The sequence below is a fragment of the Rattus norvegicus genome, chromosome 6 (genome assembly GCF_021556685.1).
Source record: "Rattus norvegicus strain SHRSP/BbbUtx chromosome 6, alternate assembly SHRSP_T2T, whole genome shotgun sequence".
Taxonomy (NCBI): domain Eukaryota; kingdom Metazoa; phylum Chordata; class Mammalia; order Rodentia; family Muridae; genus Rattus; species Rattus norvegicus.
Window position 1 is genome coordinate 109914418 of NC_141539.1, and position 15792 is coordinate 109930209.

The 15792-nt window shown below is 52.2% G+C and overlaps 1 protein-coding gene across 4 annotated transcripts in view; it reads right to left on the reverse strand.

Moving 5' to 3' along the window:
• The window catches only part of Mideas (mitotic deacetylase associated SANT domain protein), a 69662-nt gene that overhangs the window by 37733 nt on the left and 16137 nt on the right, over nucleotides 1–15792 (reverse strand). The window contains exon 1 of one of the 4 annotated variants that reach the window (XM_087553317.1): nucleotides 6148–6480. The exons of 2 other annotated variants lie outside the window; for them this stretch is intronic. The gene's annotated coding sequence lies outside the window, so the exon portion shown is untranslated. Of the gene's footprint in view, nucleotides 1–6147; nucleotides 6665–15792 lie in introns of those variants that run through there. One more of the 4 variants, NM_001169116.2, reaches the window with a different exon arrangement.

The following is a 15792-nucleotide window of genomic DNA, read 5'->3' on the forward strand; positions in this document are numbered from 1 at the left end:
GTCCCAGCCACCCCCAGACCCAAGCTTAACACTGGGTTCCTACCCTCCTTGGCCCTAAATCTCCCCTACCCATCAGCCCAACGGTGCCCCAATTCTTACCATCTTACTGAGTTCTGTGGGTGAAGCCCTATTCCCTGCGCATATGGAAACAATCATAGGGGAGCTGTGCTGTAAGAAGGCTGAACTGTGTGCAGCTCTCCTGTCACTAGCCTGTGTGAGCCTTAGCTTCCTTATCAGGAAGTGAACACCAGAGTATTAGAGCTACTACGGGATTAGATGAGATAACATGTAGACGAAGGGTCTGCACAAAGCACTGGATCCATGCTATTTTTTTTTTCCCAGAGCTGAGGACAGAACCCAGGGCCTTGCGCTTGCTAAAGCGCTCTACCACTGAGCTAAATCCCTTCCCCTGATCCATGCTATTTCATTCCCTCTTTTGCTAGAGCAACGAATGGTTTGCCTCTTCCAGCTCCACAGCTGTCTGACAGCAGCTCTGGGCAGTCTGTGCGGAACAAGGAGACAAGGAGTCCCAGAAACAGTGTTGGGCTCTGCAGACACGCAGGACATCTGGTCACCAGACTCAGGAGAGAGAGCTGGCAAGAATTCCAGAGCACAGGCAGCAGGCCTCTTCTAGACTCAACTGGGCCAGCAGAGACCACAGGGACACAGGAGGACAAAAGTCTTCCCCAGAGAACACTGGCTGGACTTTCAGGTCCACTAAGATGAGAGTCACCACCCTCCTGGACTCATTCTAAGGAGAGCAATAAAAGGGAGGGTGCCACAGCCTGAGAGACGCTGGGAACAGGGATGGCAGATGTTGGGCCTGCTTTCGAAAGTAAGCAAGTCTGCCCAGAAGCCGGGCCTCGACTGTCCCACAAGTGGAAGTTCCAGTGTGGTTATTTTTGGCACTTCTGCCCAGAACCTGCAAGGAAAAGCTGCCACTAGTTAACATGGGAGGGCTGTTACTCTCAAGTGTGCAAGCTGCACCTCGGACAGAAGGTATACCAGCAGCCACCATGTAGAAGGGGCCTTTATTCACCCTCCCACCCCTGTTCTTCTTTCCCTAACTGTCACTGCCAGATCCTGTGCGTGCCCTGTGTAGTACGAAAAGTTCTGCTTTCACTTAGATCCAGCTCCCCAACCACACTGCCAGTGTGTGTGTGTACACACGCGTGTGCTCAGACGACACACACACACACACACACACACAAATAACCACGGAGCCAGTAGAAGACTGAGCCACACCCAGAAGCTTAGACAGTATTCCTCTGGGTTCTTCCTGCACAGCAGTCAGCCCTTCCAACTTCCAAACTCCCAGGGGGAGTGACCCTGAAGACAGACACCAGATGCACGTCCCCCCCCCCCTTACCACCCTCCCAAAGTGAAATGGGAACTGGCAACTCACAGTCTCTTGGCCTCCATAAGTGGTAAGGCAAGAGTTTAGCTCCCCCACCCCAATCTCTTCCAGCTCTGGGAAGACTCCCCAAGGCTGAGGAGCCCGGGATTAGAAACTAAGGCCTCAGACCCAGTGAGGTCAGGTGAGGACGCAGGTGCTCCATCGCCCCAGGAGCTGCCCCGGGAGCTGCCCCAGGCTGAGAGGGAGTGTGTTCGGGGAGGAGCTTAAAACACAGGACCACCTGCACTGCAGAGTGTCAGCACCTCTGAGAGCTCCGGTGGCTTTCCCTTCCCAGCTGGCAAGTTTTGGCAACAGTGGGCTGGACTAGGACTCTGCCTACCCAACCTGGGAAAAACTGAAGCCTAAACCCCTTCCCGAGTTCCCTTATCTCTGGAGGCCATCTCCGGGAAGGATCTGGATGGCCTCAGGGAATCCCCATCTGGCTGCAAGCCTACAGTGCTTCCCCTCCCTTCCAGCCTGGGTGAACAGACCTCACCCAGACTGCTCCCTCTCCCTCCCTGAGACTTGGAGGGAGAAGCAATCTCAGCCACAAGCTCCCTGTGGCTGTGAGAAAGGCAAAGAGAACACAGAGCACCATCCTGACTGGCCACTGTAGGAGGTGCAGTTCAGGAAGAGAAAAGGCAGCAGCTACCAGGGAAACATAGCCATTAATCCTGGTCCTCCACACCAGTCCTTACCTGAACCGTAAGCAACAGGCTCTCCTAGGGAGACCGTCCCCACCTGACAAAGCGTCCCCACCTGACAAAGCGTCGGCTCTCTGCCAACTGACTCAGGACGGTTTCTTTCCTGTTCAGTGTTTCACCTCATCCCTTCTCTGACTGCAGCTGGGACAAGGGCCAAGGTGCCCTTTGATGGGACAACGCCCACCCCAGCCCCACCCAAACCTTGGTCCAGGTCCTCCTGTCAGGGTTCAGATGAGGAAAAATCAAAAACAAACAAACAAAACAAAGATACTTTTTCCTAGACTGCACAACACCTCTGCCAGCCCAGATGAGGTTTTCAGAGGTCTGGGAGAGTACGTTCCCCAGGGAAGTGAGCCCTCAACCATCCTCTGCAGGGACAGTTCCTTGTACCAGCACAGACCTGGGTAGCTCAAGGCCTAAGGAGCTAGAAAATAAACTTCACCTGAAAAAGCCACAAAAGCGGCCCCAGACACTGATTCCCACCACAAGCAGGACACCCTTCATTTCCTCTTCCCCAGTAGCAGCAAAAGGCCAGCAGGCGTTGGGCCTGCGCCTAGTGAACAGACAGTTAGCATCTACTGCAAACCTACTTACTATCAGCCCATTGATTTGCATGCAGTCTTGTTTCACCTTTACAGCCACCGTACAAAGTCGTGTTCTCTCCATTTTACAGAGGTGAAAGCAGAGGCTCAGGAAATGAAGCAACGCACAAGGCCAGCCACACTGCGAGCACCAAAGTGGAGTAGGAACCTGGGTGCTCTGGGCCCGTCCCCACGCACCCGCCAGGCTTCCTTCAGTCACTGCCAGGTGACGGTCCACACACCGTTCAGGAACGGCAGCCCAGTGTGGAGGCGGAAGTGGGTGTGGACCAGTTTTGCTTGATGGCTCTAGAATTTGAATTGATGCCCCCCCCCCCCCCCCCCCGCCAACTGTAACAGTTCCCAAGTGTGTGACTGTGAGAGCTCAGAAGTGTACAAGTGTTAGGGGTGGGAGGAAGGCGATCTGGATTCCACAGAGCAGTCTCCAACACAGAGGTTATGCTGTAATGCTTCTGATTCATGAAGTGAGCTCACAGTCTCAGTGTCCCGGATGCTGCTCCAAATGCAAACGCAGGTCCCCTTACTAAGAACTGAGGATTTCAGCAATCCTAGCCCCAGCCCAGTTTCCTTCAGCCTCACAGAGCCGTGATGTGCAGAAGCAATCTCCAGGGACAAGCCGACACCGGTTGCACTTCCTGCAGTCTGCCATGAGTCAGGAAAAAGTACAGCCCCTCCACACACCTGTCCCTGCACCAGTACATGTACACACACACACACACACACACACACACACACACACACACACACGGGAAGGGTGCCAACCTGTCGTAGCCAAAGCAAATGGCCAGTTTAGTGGACCTCCAGGCAGGAGACATTGCAACTCACTCTGATGGTCCTGTGAGGTCAGGATGATGGAGACAGGCCAAAGGCAGAAGGGTGTTAGGGAGCAAGCTTTACCAATCAAAGCCAGAATCCTTGTGGTAGACTGACCCTTTATGAAACTTAAGGATGCAGTGGGGTGGTCCCTATATGAAAGAATCAAGGGCCCTCCCCGTGGCAAATCTTTTTTTTTTTTCCTTTTGAGACTGAGACCATTTAGCCCACCCAGGATGGATGGGCTTGAATTCATGAGCTCAAGCAATCCTTCCCACCCACCCCACCCCCACCCCTGCCTCCCAAGCATCCGGGACTGAAGGGGTGTACCATGAGTCTTGGCAAGCGCATTCATTTGTTTACGGATACCCCACACTCATTGACCTAACTCTTCCCAACTCTCACTCACTATACGCCAGGCACTGTGGAAAGAGCACCGAGCTTACACTGAGGCAGAAGCTATCAATGGCGTAACTCAGTCGGAGCCCTCACAGCGACTCTGTGAAGGGGAGCCTGAGCTTCTGATGCCATACATGTGTGCATGTCCAGAGGGCCTTCAGCAGGGACATGTGAAGCAGGACTAAAGACAGGAGCAGGAGTCTTCCACTTTGTCACGCCCCACCCCTCCACCCCCACCCCCAGCATCTTTTCTTTGGCTGACACCATATCAAGGCTATAACCATCTGTGGTCCAGGTCCATAGGAGCCCAGCTAGCCAGGTGCACTCTCCAACTTCTATCTACCCCTGTCTTCTTTCAGAGGCCTTGGCTCCAAGGAGCCTTTCCCTGAGTTCTGCAGTCATGGCAGGCCCTCAACTGCATCTAGTTGCTTGTTGCCTCCCCTCTTCTGTTTATTAAAAGCAGCAGCCCAGGGTCAGACACTAGGGCTATTTTTAAAATCTCATGTTTAAAAGTTAAACCTTCATCCTGGTGGGCACTCCAAGGAACTCCTTCTGGAATTGAGGAGTTGGGGTTCTACCTGGTGCTCAGAGCTGCCACAATGGCAGCTAACCAGCTTCCCCAGAGCAAGCTGTAAACCTGGGGGCATTCTCCAGGTTCATCACCCCTTGACCCCTGGGAGTTACAGACCAGAGAAACCAGCCAGAGGCCAATCCAATTAGAATGGAGACCGGGCCAGGGCTGTGCACTGAGATAATTTATCACAGTAACTGAATGTTTACACCCTGCAGAGCAGCAGAAAGAGAGGCCCCAAAAGTTCCCAACCTGAGGTCTGTCTGTCCATTTTGGCTCTGGAGTCAACCGATCTCGCAAAAAGGGTGCATTTTTCTGATGCTATGGGTACATATATCATACTTTCCGTGGGTGGACTAAGACTGATGCTTCACCCCCTCAGATGAGACACAGGGGTTGGAGTCAGAGATCAGAGATACAATTCCATCTTCACCAAACCCTCTTAGCCCTAGTGAGGATAACCCAGGCCTCTAAGCCAGGCTCCCAGGGATAGATGAAGCCTCCTCTCCCCTCCCCAGACACAGTTGCCACCGGGATCTCGTACACACACGTGCTGCGGTGGCCTCAAAGACCAGTCACTGCTCCCTTATACTGCACAGAGGTCCGAAGTGGGATGGTGGAAGCAGGAAGTGGCCACCGAAGTTGTAGCCAACAAAGTTTAAAAAACGAGGCAAGAAACTTCCCCTTTCATCTTTCCAGCAGCTCCGGCCAGAAGATGATTTGGGACACTCAGTGGCCTCCTCCAGGTCTGCCTTGGTTCGGAGGCTTGAAAGCCCCAAGTGCCCAAAGTTCCTTAGCGTCCCAGAGTCTTTACTTAGGGCCTGGATGGGGGGCGCAGCAGAGGTCCACATGCCCCTCATTGTGAACGTTTGGGGCGGGAATGATTAACTCCATCGAGCCCGCCATATGCAGGGCCCAGACGAACCCGGGCTCCAAAGCTCAGGACAAGCACCATGGAACACAGCACCCGGCCAGAGACGCGAGCCTGCGGGGGCGGGCGAGCCTGATGACAGGTCTGAGGTGCACCCGCAGCGCCAGGCGCGCGGGTGAGGCGGCTCCACGACCGTCCTCCGGCCCGGGCGCGCTCAGCACTCCAGCTTAGGCCTCTCCAGCACTGGCCCCAGTTCCCTGCCCCCGTCCCCCGCACCCCCCCCGCAGGTCTGTCCCCGCAAAGTCCCCGAGCCGACCCAGCGCACCACACGCTGGAAAGAGAAGGGGCGCCCTCTCTAAGTTCTCGCGGTTCGCGAGCCTCTCGTCGCGCCTCCCCGGTTCGGCACGCCAGCGGGTCCCTGCGGTCACCACGTTTCTCGCGCGCGCGCAGGAGCAACAGCCGCGGTCCCCCAGTCGCTGGTACCCGGGGCAGAGAGACTAGGGAGGGCTTCCCAGCCGCGGCCGCGCCTGGGTGGGCGGGCCACGATCGAGCTGCGTAGCTGCACAAACACGACGAGGCTGAGCTGCACAGGCAGCTGCGGGCGCGCGGTGCGGGCCAGGCGGAGGCGGGCTACCGCGGCCCACCCGCTCCCGCCGCCCCGCAGGCCGCAGAAGTTGGCCGCCGGAGGCCCAGCGTGTGCAGAGCTGCAGCCACCGCCTGCATGGTCGCCCGGGGTCCCTTCGCTGGCCGCACCGCCTGCAGGCCTCGGCCGCCAGCCGAGCAACACCACTTACCCAGCTCCCACTCGGCCTCCGGCCTCAGCAGTGCCCCTTCCTTCCGCCGCGGGCCGCCGCCTTAGGTCGCCTCTGAAGAACCCAGTCGCCTGCACACACTCCCGGATTTTAAAAACAAACAGGCGCCGTCGCTTCCCCGCGGCGTTCGCAGGGTTTCAGCCAAGCCCGCGCTTCCCGAAGCCTGGAAGTTTGCTGGCAGGGCCCGGGCGGGACGTGTGTGCTGTCACCCGCTGCTCGCGACTCGGCAGCCTCGGCGCGCCCCGCGCCCTTACAGTCCGCCTCGAGAGCGCTCTCCCTCCCTGCGTGTCACCCCCAGTCCTGCGATGCAGTGTCAGGATTGCACGGCTCTGACTCATCGGTTGAGCTCACAGCTTGAAAAAAAGAGAGAGGGCGAGAGGCAAGAGCGAAGGAGGAGGACTCGCTGGCGTGCTACAAAGGATTGCACAACTCGAGGCTGGGAGCTCCGAGCGCCCAGTGGCTGGCCGGCGCGCGCGGCACGGCGGCGAGCAGGAACCAGCTCTACCACTTCATCAGCACAACTGTCTCGGGGCGGCCTCTCCGCCTGCAGGCTCTGCGCCGCCCACTTCCTGCGACCAAATAAGGCTAGGAGGCGTCTTTAAACCTCCGGGCCGCTGCCGGAGCTGGGGATTTCCAGCAGACCTTACCTCCACTTGCAAGGCTGTGGCCACCCTCCCCCCTCAACCCCACCGCCTAGGCCTGAGCCCCCATGACTCTTCTGTAATCAACAGGCCACGCGGCTTGTTCCTCGCTCATCAAGGTCAGGAGGAGACAGTGACGAAATGTTTGGAAACCCATCCAGCCTGCCAGGAAAGTGTGTGTGTGTGTGTGTGTGTGTGTGTGTGTGTGTGTGTGTGTGTGTGTGCGCGCTCGTGCACGCGCCCCATGGTGAAAAAGGCACAAGGCACTTTCCTCCACAAAGAAAACTGACTTTGGATGCAGTAAAATATGCATAATCCTCTCTGATGCAGTTTATTAACAGCCTTCCTGAGTTATGATTTCTAGCCATCAGCCTGCCCATGTAGGTTATAGGGAAACCAACCTTGTCTCTATAAAGGATTTACATGACCATTAGGAGATGAAAAGCGCCAGAGTTAAATTCTCACAACCTAGGCCAAAGTTGGGCGACTTTGACTCCAGGTCTTCTTAAACCGCGCTGACATCATTTTCTGGCCCTAGCCCGTGATGCTTCTTTTCAAATTTTGGTGGATGATGGGAAACTTCCAGAGCTGAGGGAAAGTCAGGTGTGTTTTGCTGCCTGTACGGTGTTGCTTCTTAAGATGAGTCAGAAGGCTTTCCTTTGAAGGAAAAACCACTGAGGAACACACTGCATTCTGGTAGCCACTTTCCCCAGCATCCAGTCCTAAGAGTCGGGTGCAGCCTTCCTCTCAGAAGCGGAAGGTCAGCAGACTGATTCTCACCCCTGAGATTGCCCTGAGTCTTAGCCCTTACCTAGGGAGTGCGTGACACAGACAACTGGGGAACCTTCTGCATAGAAACTTGCAAGAACTAAGAGGCATCATCCTCACCCACCTCTTTGCTGGCTTCACCTCTGTGCACCTAGAAGGACTCCTCCCCAGAAGACAAGGGCTTATCTGTCCTGTTATGACAGGTCAGAGAATTTTAGCTACAAAACCCCAATAAGTAATGCCAGAGGACTAGACCAGATGACCTCTTTAAAAAATTAAAGATCCATAATTCTGTGACTGTGAAAAAAAATGGAGGAGCCTGGGAAACCCCTTTCTACAAAGAAAAGTCCAGGCTCCCCAGTTTAGCACCCACTATGACAAGTCTCCAAACACTTCCCCACACAGCGACTAAACAGCTGTGTGAGAGTATTTTAGCACTCTCATTCAACGGACAGGAGCACAATTCAGAGATGTCGACTGCCTCACAGAAGGCCACAGAGTAACTCAGTATATCTCTGTCATCTCTCTTCTCTTCTTCTCAAAGAGTAGGCAGGCTTGTGACCAGTTGAGGGACTCAGGTACACAGTCCCTTAAGTACAGGCTGGCCTCTCAGTGCTCCTAGCAGAGGCTGAGTCTAAAAGCCATTTTGGTTTTTCCGTTTGCAGTTTTCTTCCTCCGTGCGACAGTTTATCCACGTGAGGAAAGCAAAAGCAACCTCTTGGCCTCCACTGTCCACTGCTGCCGCTAAACCTGCCTCACGACCTTGCAGAAGGCTCAGCCCCTGCCGCTAACCAGGGCCAGCCCAGAGAAAGCCCCTAAAGAAAATACAAACTGGCCTTGGAACATCTCAAAAAATGACCCAGTCGAGAAGCACATCCCTAGAAGAGTCTGCCACCATAGAGCCCAAGCACAGCCTCAGTAATGAACAGGAGCCGTTACTCTTAGCCAGCACTGCTCAGTCTGATCTCAGAGGGCTTCCTCCCTACCCAGAGCAGCATGGGGAGGAGAGGCAGGTGGCAAGACAGTACGAAAAAGAGAAGTCAGTAGCCCTGGGGCCAGTTCAGCCTACCTTGAGCTGCACACTTCTTCACTCAACAAAATTTCTAACTTTGGGCCACCTCAGAAAGGGGGTGAGGGGGCTATCCTGACTATGGTAGAAGTGTCCCTCTCACGGGGGACATACCATACACGGGGTGGTATAAGGGAAGCTATGGCCTTTCTGGGAAAGCCTTGAGGGTCAGTCTTGCTGCAATGACAGAGCAAGATTGCTGACTTATGACTTTTGGTTTTAGAGGTTCTCCAGTCCCTCCTACAAGCCTCTGGGGCAACCAAGAAGGTAACCTTTTAGAGCTGGGGGGAAGGGAATGAGTTTGGGGGATTACACACAGAATGCCGTTTTTTTTTATACCACCCCAATTTTTCACAAACCGCAGGGAAGAGAGGAATTCAGGGTTCCAGTTCCTGGTGTATCTGCTAAGAAACACTCCAGTGAGCAAGGCACTGAGGCCTGGACTCCCGGTTCTGAGTCCGAGACAGAGTGTAGCCTCACAGAGGCTTCCTGGGACAATAACGACTCTCACAGACAGCTCAAAATGGCCATCCCCTATGTCCTGCCCATTAAACACTTCAAGAACCGGTGGGGAGAGGCTAGAGAGCTGGCTCGGTGATTAAAAACATTAATTGTTCTTGCAGAGGACCTGGCTTCGGTTCCAGGCATCCACATGGTGCCTCACAACCATCCATTCCAGTTCCAGAGGATCTGACACCCTCTTCTGACCTCCACAGACACCAGACACATATCTGGAGCACAGACATATATGTAGGCAAAAACATTCATAGAATTAGGTAATTTTTAACACTGTTCCAAAGCTGTATTTTCTGGTACCTGAGTAAATCACAGTGGATTTTATAAAGAATGGCAAGAGGTTTCCCAGAAGCCGTGGGGCTTTACTGCTCATCCACCTCCACTGAGTGTCTGTAGGCACTGTTCACCACTGAATAAAAGGTTTTAGGGCTGGGCTGTAGCTCAGTGCACGAGGCCTTGCATTTAGTTGCTAGGGGAGGAAGAGAGGGAAGAAAGGAAAGGGTAAGAGGAGAAGGAAATAGTAGTGGCAGACACTCTAACCACAAATCAGGAGGCTGAAGAAGGAAAATCAAGAGTTTGGGGGGTATATTGGGCTACATAACAATGCAGAGAGAGAGAGAGAGAGAGAGAGAGAGAGAGAGAGAGAGAGAGAGAGAGAGATTGAGATTTTCTTCTTTCTATTCCCCAAGTGTGCATGCCCGTTCTTTCTTTGCCCCTTCCCTTACTCACTGGAGTCAGCACGAGTGAAGTGTTAATATTTACTGGGCGAACAAATACCATGGAGGGCTCCATACGTCCACAATGTTCCTAATGTCCTACTTTTATTTCCCTTTGTGAAGTAAAGATGCTATCTTTAGGACCTCCTTGTCTAGAGTTCCAAGAGGAGAGAAAGTTGTGGAGAAGATAGGAAACCAGGACTGAATCTGGATCCTGTCTGAAATAAATAAAGGTTCTGCACAGCTGCAGGACAGCTGTCAAGCGCCCCTCACTTGGGTTTTTTTGGTTTGGTTTGCTGGGTTGTTTATGTCTTTGTTTTTTGCCTATAACAAATCCACCATATTTTAACGGTTTCCAACTGTTATTTCTCTATATTCCTCCCCACTACATTCTCCCTTTCAAGAACTTAATTCCAGGCAAGATCCTTACATACTCTCCCACCCCAAAAAGTCCTAAGATGAGCTCCTGTGGGACTCTGCCAGATGGACTACTTTCAACACCAATTTGGTGTCTTATCTGGGGCAGGGGGGGTCTGCAAGGCTGCCCCCACTCCAAGCCTTTTGTATCCCTCCACCACACCTTTCCACCACACTGTGTTCTTGAGCTGATTAGGGACACCCCTCTCTGATGGCTGTGTCTTCTCCCCAGGCCTTACCAGGTCCTTCCTGACAGAGGGCACAACTTAAAGCCACCTAGTTTCGAAATTAAGCTAAGAAGCTCCTGCATTTGATCTCTTTCACCCCTGAGAACGGGGGACTCTCCTCTTTGCCTCAGTTACTTCACCTGTTTGAGGGAATGCCTGCCTACCAGCCCCCAGCTGTCCGCCTCCCTGGGTACTTCCCTCCCACCCTCCTCTACAGGCCAAGCCAGGTTGCCAGCGCCTTTGTCAAGCCTGAAAGGGAGCTTCTATAGATGTCCCCAGTTGCTCCTGTCACTCTGGGAGAGAGACATCTGGCTGGCTGCAAGGAGAAGAACAAAGCAGGTGTGGCTGCCAGGGAGGGCTGGCCAGCAGGACCAAAGGACAGAGACACCCTTTCTTTAGGAGGCAAGAACCAGCTTTCCTGGTGGCTCACTTTAGTCCCTGGGCCACTATAGAACCAGCCCAGCCGGGGACAGTCTCTCCTGTTAGCTCCTGTCTGGAGCTCAGTTTCTCTACATCACCATATCATCACAGTGAGTCAGGAAAGAAGGGATCCCCAGGGATCCAATGTGTGCAATGGAGCAAGCTTTAAAATAAAACCTAATATTGAGGGGCTGGGGATTTAGCTCAGTGGTAGAGCGCTTACCTAGGAAGCGCAAGGCCCTGGGTTCGGTCCCCAGCTCCGAAAAAAAGAACCAAAAAAAAAAAAAAAAAAAAAACCTAATATTGATAAGTCATGAACTGAAATCCAAAATCCTTAGTTACGCCAATGCTCAGGTCTAGTTCCAAATCCTGGCTCACACTAACTAGCCGGATGCCCTTGATTTGAGCAGGTTACTTAAACATTCTATTTGCTCCTCTGCAAAGTGAAGACAAGAGAGTTTTAAATGGCTGGCCCACACCAGGTCTTTGATTTGAGGAGGCTGTCCTCTCCTCACCTCCTAACTGGTCTCTTTGCTCCTGGCTATTCACATTGTATGACCCACAAACCATCAGATTCCTTAGTAGTTCCTATCACCTACGGCAGAAAGCTGAGGCTGTGAACCAGATCAATTAGCACACTCAGGATCCTGGGACCATCCAACATCCCAGCCTGTCCCCACAGACAGACAACCTGAGGTTCCCCAAGATGTCTCCACCTCACTCCCGCTTCTCTTCAGCGGCAGGTGGCAGGTAACCCATGTCCGGGTCTCCCAAGCAGATCACAGTTTATAGCACTTTCAGGATGCCTTCCTTTATTCCCCCAGCAAGGGAAGCTCATGCATACATAGGGTTGGAGTTCTCCAGGGTTCCTTTTACCAGGTTGGCAACTTTGCTGATGGTTAAAAGGTCACCGCTGTCCCCACCAGAGGAGCTGCCGGTGGGACTGATTGTGGTGTAGCTGTCTGTGCTTCAGGGGCTGCCTGTGGGCTGTAGCTGCAACCTCTGAACAGCACTTCCTCAGTAAAGCCCTGGTACCCAAACCCCTTCTTAATCTCCACGCCTACATATTGGTCCTTGGGCTATCTTTACTCCATCATCCACACATTGTCCTACTCTGTTTGCTAACCTTCCCTGGGACAGAGCATCACGGGCAGACCAGAGCTCCTCCAAGGCACAGGTTAGACCCTGGTAGCCCTGATGTCTACAGAGTACCTGCACTCGGTGCATACGAGTGAAAAGTTTTGGCAAGAACTTAAATAAAACCACATATAGAGAATAGATCATAATTTAATGGTTACTTTCATTGCTGTTCTATCTTAGCTCCTGAGATCGGGATGCTTGTGACCATAGATACCACGTGTTTGTTACTGTTTGGTTTGGTTGGATTTTGGATTTTGGTTTCTATGTGTAAGAGAGGGCTTTATACTATGTTGCACAGACTGGCTTCAAAGTCCTGGGTTCAATCCATCCTCTAATTCACCTTCAATATTGGGCCTATAGTCCTGTATGGATGACTTAATTGCCAGAATTTTCCTTTTAAATTTTTTATTTTAGCCTGATGGTGGCGGCACATGCCTTCGATCCCTGCACTCAGGAGGCAGAGGCAGGAGGATCTCTGTGAGTGGAGGCCAGACTACAGATCAAGTTCCAGAACAGCCAGGGCTACACACAGAAACCCTGTCTCAGGAAACCAAATAAACAAAACACGCATTTTAATATTTTTAATGTGTGTGTATGTTCACGGACATGCATGAGCACGTATGTATATTTGAGCCCAGGTGCTGGCAGAGTCCAGAAAGGGGGATGGACCTTCTGACGCTGTAGTTACAGGTGGTTTGACTCAACCCATATGGGTGTTGGGAACCCAGCTCAGATCCTCTGCAAGAACAGTATGTACTCTCAGTTGTTGAGCCCGGCCCCATTTTCCCTTTTTAGCTTGACATAAAATTACTTAATAGAATCAATGGCTCCTTAAGTTCATTGGTGTATGATATTATAATTACTGACATGTGGTCTTCTGGGTCTTAGAGCTCACAACATGAAGTCCACTTCATTATGAGGCCTCGTGGTTAAGCTTGGTAGCTGGTAGGCATTCAATCTCTTGTAAAGTAACCTACAAGTTTCCATGGAAATGAACGACTCCAGTGTCCACAGGACGTGGTGTCCACATGTCGCAGGTCCATAGCATGTGGTGTAGGTTCTGGACTGAGAAAGGTAAGCAAAGGCCTTAGCTTGATTCTCACATTTCTGAATGACCTACACAGGACCTACCCAACACATCTATCTGGCGCATGCCTGACCATCAGCACCCTGAAAGGAAGCCATTATCCCTATTTTACAGAAAAGGAAGCTGAGGGTAGAAAAGGTGAAGTCACGTCATACAGATGGACTCAACCTTGGACACACATCCTGTTTCCCAAATAAAGCAGCTGAATAAAATGAGGGGATGACCCTGGGGAGCCATTCTCCCTCTTTGTCAGACCCATATATTATGCTTTATTTTTAACAGACTACATTGCCAAGTTTTTGTTTTTGTTTTTTCAATCAGGAGCTTTCGTGTTTGGAGAAATGACTTAGCAGCTAAGAGCCCTGACTACTCTTCCAGAGGACCTGGGCTCAATTCCCAGCACCCACAGAGAGGCTAAAACCTTCTGTAACACCAGTTCTGGCAGATCTGACACCCTCACCTGGCCTCCTTGGGCACTTCACACAGACAGTTCACAGACAGGCACACAGGCAGCCTATAGACAAATCATATGTGTAAAATTAAATAATTAAGTCTCAAGAAATGTTTTAAATAAACGAGAAGATTTAAACTGAAAGTTAGGGTTTCTGTTTTGTCATGAGAAAGACAAACAAAAGCCAGCTGGAGCCAGGTAGTGGCACAAGTCTTTAATCCCAGCACTCGGGAGGCAGAGGCAGGAGGATCTCTGAGTTCGAGAGACCAGCCTGGTCTACAGATCGACTTCTAGGACAGCCAGGGCTTTATAGAGAAACCCCATCTCAAAAAGAAAAACAAATAAGCAATCGGTTGGCACACCGGCTACGTCCACACTTCCTTGGGGTAGGAACGGAGAGGTGTGTAAGAGGCATGGCAAAGACGTGGCTGTTATACGTGCTAATCTGATGCAGTTCCTCATCATTCCTAGGTCATGGGTCACTGCCGTTCTTCATCCCACTCGTGCCACTTTGTCATTTCATTCTCCTAGTTCCCCGATGACCCTCAGAGCAGAAGCACCCAGGGCCCTCTCCCACTCTAAAGCACGGGGCTTCTCTGCAGGCCCCCTCTGGCCAACCAGCCTCCAAGGAGTTCACCTCTGACCCTCCAGCAGAAGCTCCCAGACAAGCCCCTGCCTCCCCTTAGCCTCCTGCCCTTCAGCCTCTACCCCAGGGCTCCCCCCCGCTTGGCCCTGTCACATGTACCCCAGCAATCAAGAGGCTGAAAGCCAGAGTCACTAGGGTGGTCAGCCCCTCAGGTGTGAAGGTGAATCTGAGGAGATTGAGGAGCAGACCCCACTCAGGCAGGAAAGGAGGAAGGACTTCTGCAGTTGAAGAAGATGAGCAGGGTTCAACACATGCAGAAACACAAAGAGCAGATCATTGGGAGGAAAACTACAGTCTCAGCGAGATTTTAGGATATGCAAATTAGAACACCATTAAGGCCCCATTACAGCTGAGTTAACTTGAAAATAAATAAATAAGACAAGAAAGCTGCTATTGGGAGGGCTTTGGGGAAGCAGCTGTACATACACTGCAATCGGCTTAACTCTTTCTAGAATGAGAGCTGACCTTGTCTTGCAAGAGTCTAACACTCTGCCCCAGCATTCTGATTAGGAGACTCCAGTCCATGAAAGCAATTGGACGCTCGCAGCAACTGTACATGGAGCAAAGGAACGGAAATCTACTTTGCTTAAGGTATGACACAGCAACAGGCTGAAATGTGAATGGGCTCGATACACCAGCTCATCTGACGAAATCCCGTCAAGTGTCAAAATGAGCCCAGAGAAATGTGTAGAGGCCGCTCTGCAGACACCCTCAGGAGCATCGGATGTAATCAGGTGAGAAGTCTGAGCAGTGCAAACAGCTGCAGTGCAATATTTGTCCTTTCAGGCTGAGGAGGTCAGCTTAAATAACAAAGGCCCGCAGGGGTTCCTAAACCAGATCCAGAGCTAACCCGGGCCAAGGTCCCAGAGGGGCAAAGAGGCTCAGCCCCAAGCATCCCGATGAGGATAGGAAAAGAAATGCATACAGGTAAAGGAGGGGGAATGGATAGGGCCAAAGGACCCCAGAACTTTTATTTATCAGGACAACTTTGAAAGACACCTCTCACAAAAGGAATGAAGTTACCCAAATAAACCCACACCATTTAACCCCACACAGTCTCAGTGCGCGCGCGCGCGTGTGTGTGTGTGTGTGTGTGTGTGTGTGTGTGCTCTCGATTTTACTAATACCTCCCTTCAGCAGCTTCTGGGGTGATACGAAGGCTCTTTGTGGGCTAGCCTAGGAACCCAGAAACCATTTATAGTATTGTTTCTGTGGAAATGTGTTTCAAGCTTCAAAAGAACCAAGCAGCTGACAACCCTGGGGCACACACATGATCTCTAAATTAGGGAACTGAGATGGGCGGGCCCTGAGCTCAGGAAGACCTGCAACTTAGATTCTGCAGCAAATTAAAATCCAGCCAAGAGCAGTGAGCAGAACTAAGCCAACTGTCAGGACTGAGTGAAGATGGAGTCAGAGTACCTACGGAATGGCCACCATGTGCCAAGGGAATGTGACAGCCTGCCCCTCACCCCCACCCCGACTCCAATCACATGCGTGACTGAGCATTGCTTGTCCCGGAAGAGCCCAAA